This window comes from Neofelis nebulosa, chromosome 7, assembly GCF_028018385.1.
Source record: "Neofelis nebulosa isolate mNeoNeb1 chromosome 7, mNeoNeb1.pri, whole genome shotgun sequence".
Lineage (NCBI taxonomy): Eukaryota > Metazoa > Chordata > Mammalia > Carnivora > Felidae > Neofelis > Neofelis nebulosa.
In genome coordinates, this window is record NC_080788.1 from 138,242,455 (window position 1) to 138,248,454 (window position 6,000).

A 6,000-nucleotide genomic window follows, 5' to 3' on the forward strand; every position below is an offset into this window, starting at 1 on the left:
TTATTGCGGGGGCACCTGGGTGGCTCAGTTGGTTAAGCGTCCAGCTTTGGCTCGGGTTCGTGAGTTTGAGCCCTGCATCGGGCTCTCTGCTCTCAGCACGGAGCCCGTTTTGGATCCTCTGTCCCTCTCTGTCTCTACCCCTTCCCTGCTCATGCTCCCACCCCCCAGATAAATAAACACTAAAAAAATGATGAAAAAAATAAAAGTATCAAAAAATACTTTATTGCTAAAGATGCCAAACGTCACCCAAGCTTTCTGCAGGTCATAATCACAGACCACAGATGACCATAGCAAATATGATAGTAATGAAAAAGTTTGAAATACTGTGAGAATTACCAAAAGGTGACAGCGAGACATGAAATGAGCAGATTCTGTTGGAAAAATGGTGCCAACAGACTTGCTTAATGCACAGTTGCCAGAAACTTTGCATTTGAAGAAACAATTAATTATCTGTGAAGCGCAGTAAAGTGAAGCCCAAGGAAACGAGGTGTGCCTGCACGTGATACCGAACGTGCGGAACTTAGGATTTTTTTTGCAGTCGTAGGTGCTCTATTTTTTATAAACGCTCCACGTTTTCTTGGGGGCGCCTGGGCGGCTCGGTCAGTTAAGCGTCCGACTTTGGCTTAGGTCATGATCTCCTAGCTTGTGAGTTCGAGCCCCACGTCGGGCTCTGTGCCGACAGCTCAGAGCCTGGAGCCTGCTTCCGATTCTGTGACTTCCCCTCCTCTGCGCATGCTCTCTCTCTGTCTCTCAAGATAAGGAAGGAAGGAAGGAATTTAATTTCCTTTCATTTAAATTTAATTTAATTTAAAAGTGTCAGCGTCATAAAAGACTGAATGTACTACCTCTCGGAGGAGATCAAAGAAGCATGGCATGGTAATGGTGTGATTTCAGATGAGAAGGTGGTGATTCTGGGAGGGCGTCAGCAAGAAAGCTTCTCCCTGGGCTTGGGGTGACCCCTCAAAGACCGGAAAATCATGCCTTATGGCTTCCTCAATGCATCCTCCTTAACTGCGGAAATGTGTGCTACGAAGGACATCGTGGAGACAGTTGACAAAACTGGGGCGTGAACGGTACGTTAGAAGACAGTGTTGTACCAGGGCCGACTTTCTCGAAGCTGAGTGCTTTACTGAAAAATAACATCCCCAGTTCTTAGAAAATATACATGAAGGTATTTAAGAGGAAAGGGTCATGATGTGTAAAATGGAGTCTCAAAGGTTTCTGTAAATACGTACACATTTATACACACACAGGCTGAAGACTGCAACCGTGGACTGAGCAGAGCGTCGAGCCTGTGGTAAGGTCTCCATCGAGAGAACCAGAGCTAAAGCCGTTATTTTATCTCTTTAGCCACTAAGTACTACTTTGTACTAAGTACTGGCTACTGTTAGTGCCTGACAAGAAGACTTCGTCTTTTTTTCTTTTTAAGTTTATTTTTATTTATTTTGAGAAAGATATAGAGAGCGAGCCGGGGTAGGGGCAGAGAGAGAAGGAGACAGAATCCCAAGCAGGTGTCACGCTCTCGGCATGGGGCCCGATGCGGGGGCTTGAACCCATGAACCGTGAGATCATGACCTGAACTGAAATCAAGAGTCTGACGCTTAACGGACTGAGCCGCCCAGACGCCCCGGAAGACCTTGTCTTTAACCATTAACCTTAGCCCCTTAACGTGGAAAACTAATTTTCTAAAATAAACACTTCCCTTAAGCACTTTTGAGTCAGATGTCGATTACCCACGTGTTCCCTGAACATTTGGTCTGTGCACACCGCACCCTGGCTCGTGGCCTCCTGGGGAGTGAGACCCGTTCCCTGCTTACTAGGAGGCCCAGTTCAGCATTGATGCATCTGGGTCTCATTCGGGAATGATCTACTGGTCTTTTAGGGCTCACCCGAAATCCTGGGAGGAGCTCCTGGCCTGAAGCCCACTAAGAATGACCACCACCTCCCCCTAACGAAATCACTCCAGCCCAGATGTGGGTTCCTCTGCCCCAACTCCGCCAACCACAGAAATGGGGACTGGCAGGGTTGCTCAGAACCTTCTGACTTCTGTAGCTCTGTGGAGAAGACAGCGCCGTCTGGAATCCCATCTCTGGGTAAACAGGGCCCGGGCCTCGCCTGGTGTGGGGACAGGACACGTCAAGCCAGGGACCTGCAGCGATAATCCGAATCGCCAGGCAGGAGTCTTGGCTGGCCTTTGCCGAGCCCTGGCCGGCTGTTTACCCTAGGAATCATGAGCTGTGCTGGCAAAGCAGGATGCCAGCCAGTGTTTATAGCCAGCATGGGGGTGGCAGGGGCTAAATCTTGGACTTTGCGGGCTAACCTGAGATGGCCCTTGCTGGTCCCAGGGCCTGCCTTCTGGCTGTTGTGGGCCAGGGGAGCTGACTCCCCCGCATTGCTGGGGCTACCTATTCCCCCTGTGTGCTCATCCTTTGTGCAGTTCCTGGACTGAGTTCCCGTAGTTGAGCAGGACTCTAACCCTGTCTTGGGCCTCCCGCTCCTGGACAGGCAGGAAATCAGCCCAGGGGGGCCATTAACTCACTGGTAAGGTTCTGCATCGGCTGGCCCCCTTTTATTTTTTTTGTATACTTCCTACCTGCCAATTCCTGCTCTGTTCTGGTTTCACAGCCATGCGGAAGGCACCGAGCATGGGGGCGGGGGCTGGCACCCAGTGAGGACTGCAGCGGGCATTTATCGAGCCCTCGCCCCGGGTGCCAGCTCTGGTGTTTTATGTATTTTGATCTATCTGATCCTCACAAGAATCCACAGGGTAGGTATTCCTATCGTGCAGGATTAGTGGAGCAGGCCAAGAGTGGGGACCTGGGTTCGAATCCGGCCCCTAGCCCTGCGATGTTGGGCACCTTCCGTAAGCTCTCTGCACCTCAGCCGAGGAACGGAGACCCTGGTATCTGGAGTCTGTTAGGTTGTTGTGAAGAATGCCTCAGGTTATGTGTGGAGAGAGCACAGAGCCGTGCCTGATGTATTCCCAGGCATACGAAAGCTGCTGATGATGGAGATTCCCATTTGGCAGATGGGGTGACTGGCGGAGGGAGGTTGGAGGGCTGAAGTCACACAGGCGTGTAGACGAGTCAGAATTGGAACCCAGGTGCCTTAGCCAGAGTCCTCACCGCAGAGGTCAGGGGCCTCCGGCTTCGTGCGTTCCTTCCCTGCCCGCTCCCACGGCAGACCAGGGGCTGTGGGCCCTCCAGTCTCTAGCATAGGAATTCCGCAGGGCAGATTCCTGGGCCCAGGAGGTTGGTGGGGTGTGGGAGGTGATGTGAATGCCCCCTGGTGGTCCTCGTGTGGCCTGGTTCGCAGTCCCAGGAGCAGAGGATGGGGCAGGCCAATTCTGCAGGTCCCTTGCAGGGGCCTGGGGCACAGTCCCCGCCTGCCTCTCGCTCTCTCACCCACTTGTTCTGGGACCTTGGACAAGTTGCCTGACTTCTCTGAGGCTCGGTTTCCTAACCTCCCACCTTCCCTGAGGTCAGCGGAGGCAGGAGATTAGAATTGAGACAGTAAGAGAGGGGGGTGCCCGGGTGGCTCCGTTGGTTAAGCGTCCAACGTCAGCTCGGGTCATGACCCTGTGGCTCCGTGAGTTCCAGCAGGTTTCAGGCTCCGTGCTGACGGCTTGGAGCCTGGGGCTTGCTTTGGATTCCGTGTCCCGCGCTCTCTCTGCCCCTCCCCTGCTTGAGCTCTGTCTCTCTGTCTCCCTCTCTGTCTCTCAAACACAAACCATTTAAAAAAAAGATAGTAAGAAGACTGCCAGACCTTGGGAATTTGTCAGACTTGTCTCTGGTGTCACTACAGCAATTACTCATTGTGTGACTTTGGCCAATCCCTTGCTCTTTGGAGACCTCAACTTTTGTATCCATTCAGCGTGGTGCAGAATCGTGCCTGCCTGGGAGGGTTCTGGTGTTGATGAATGGCAGTAGTGTAACGCGTAACACACAGTGGTTGTAAGGGGCCCTCGGACTACTGCTCTGGCCACGTTTGGGTGTCACTGTCACGCTGGCCTCATGGAGCAATTTGGGAAGGGTACTCTGTTATTCTAAAATCTGGGAAACTGTGCAGACTTGGCATTATTTTTTCCTTAGATGTTTGGCAGAACTTGCCAGAGAAATCATCTGGGCTTAGAGTTTTCTTTGGGAGAAATTGTTTCATATATGGATTTAACTCTTTCCTAGAGAACTATTCAGATTTTCTATTTCTTCAAGTAGGAGTCGATAAATTGTCCATTTAATCTAACTTTCAAAACTTATGTATATACAGGTTTTTAAGTTTATTTATTTATTTTGAGAGAGAGAGAGAGTGGAGGAGGGGCAGAGAGAGAGAGAGAGAGAGAGAGAGCGAGCGAGAGAATCCCAGGCAGACTCCATGCTGTCAGCGCAGAACCCCAAGCAGGGCTCAGTCCCATGAACCGTGAGATTATGATCTGAGCCAAAACCAAGAGTCAGATGCTTAACCGATGGAGCCACCCAGGCACCTTTGTATATAAGTTTTTATAACATACCCATACTATTTTTTTTTTTTTTCAACGTTTTTTTTTTTTTTTTTTTTTTTTTTTTGGGACAGAGAGAGACAGAGCATGAACGGGGGAGGGGCAGAGAGAGAGGGAGACACAGAATCGGAAACAGGCTCCAGGCTCCGAGCCATCAGCCCAGAGCCTGACGCGGGGCTCGAACTCACGGACCGCGAGATCGTGACCTGGCTGAAGTCAGACGCTTAACCGACTGCGCCACCCAGGCGCCCCATACCCATACTATTTTTAAGCATGTTCCAGATGCATAGGAATGGCTCACTTTTCCTCCCTGACCTTGGTTATTTGTGCTTCTTTTGTGTTTTTCTTGATCAGTCTCACCAAGGGGTCGTTAACGTTTTTGTGTTAAGAAGCGACTTTAGAGTTTCTTAATCTTTTTTTACCTTGCTTTTTATTTCATTAGCTTCTGTTGTGTTTATTATTATTTCCTTTCTTCTATATCATTTTATTTGATCTGTGGTTTCTTTTCTAATGTCTTCAGATGATGACCTTGTTGTGTTTTTTTGTTTTGTTTTGTTTTTTTACTGTATATGCGAACATATGCATTTGAAGCAGCAAAGTTTCCTCCTCAGCAGATAAGATGTATCTGGAAAGGTTTTTTTTTTTTTCGAACAGCTTTATTGAGATACAGTTTGTATACCATAAAACTTACCCACCGACAGTGTAGGATTCAATGATTTTTAGCAAATTTAGAGTTGTACCAATGCCATCAGTTTTGGAACAATTCCATTGCTAGAAAAAAATCCAATAAAGCCTTTTGCTATCAATGCCTACTCCTTTTTTTTTAAACCTTAGACTGACATATAGGTATGTGTATATATAAATATATGTATATTTTTTATGAGAGATTGAGAGAGAGAGAGAGAGAGAGAAAATGTGAGTGAGGGAGGGGCAGAGAGACAGGGAGACACAGAATCTGAAGCAGGTGCCAGTACAGAGCTCAATGCAGGGTTTGAACCCACGAACCGTGAAGTCATGACCTGAGCCGAAGTCAGATGCTCAACCAACTGAGCCCCCCGGGTGCCCCACTGTCAGGTCCTACTCTTAAATCCAGCTGTAGGCAACCATTGATCTGCTTTATGGCTCCACATTTTTGCCTTTTCTGAGTAATTTGTATAAGTGGAATCACATAATATTTAGTTTTTTTGCTCTGGTTTCTTTCACCTAACATATTGTTTTTGAGACTTAGCCACATTGTAGTATGTTGTCAGATTATTCTTTTTTGTTGCTGAATAATATACCACTATGTTGATAGACTCCAGTGGTGTGTCAGCTGGAGGAGAAAATGATTGTATTGATCTCTATTTCTATCTCTATCTGTGTTCATTCATGTGCATATCTATCATCATATGTGTATGTCTATATACCTATACCTAATCCATCCATCCATCCACCCATTCATCCATCCACCCACCCATCTGTCCATCCATCCATCCGTCCACCCAACCATCCATCTGTCCAATCAT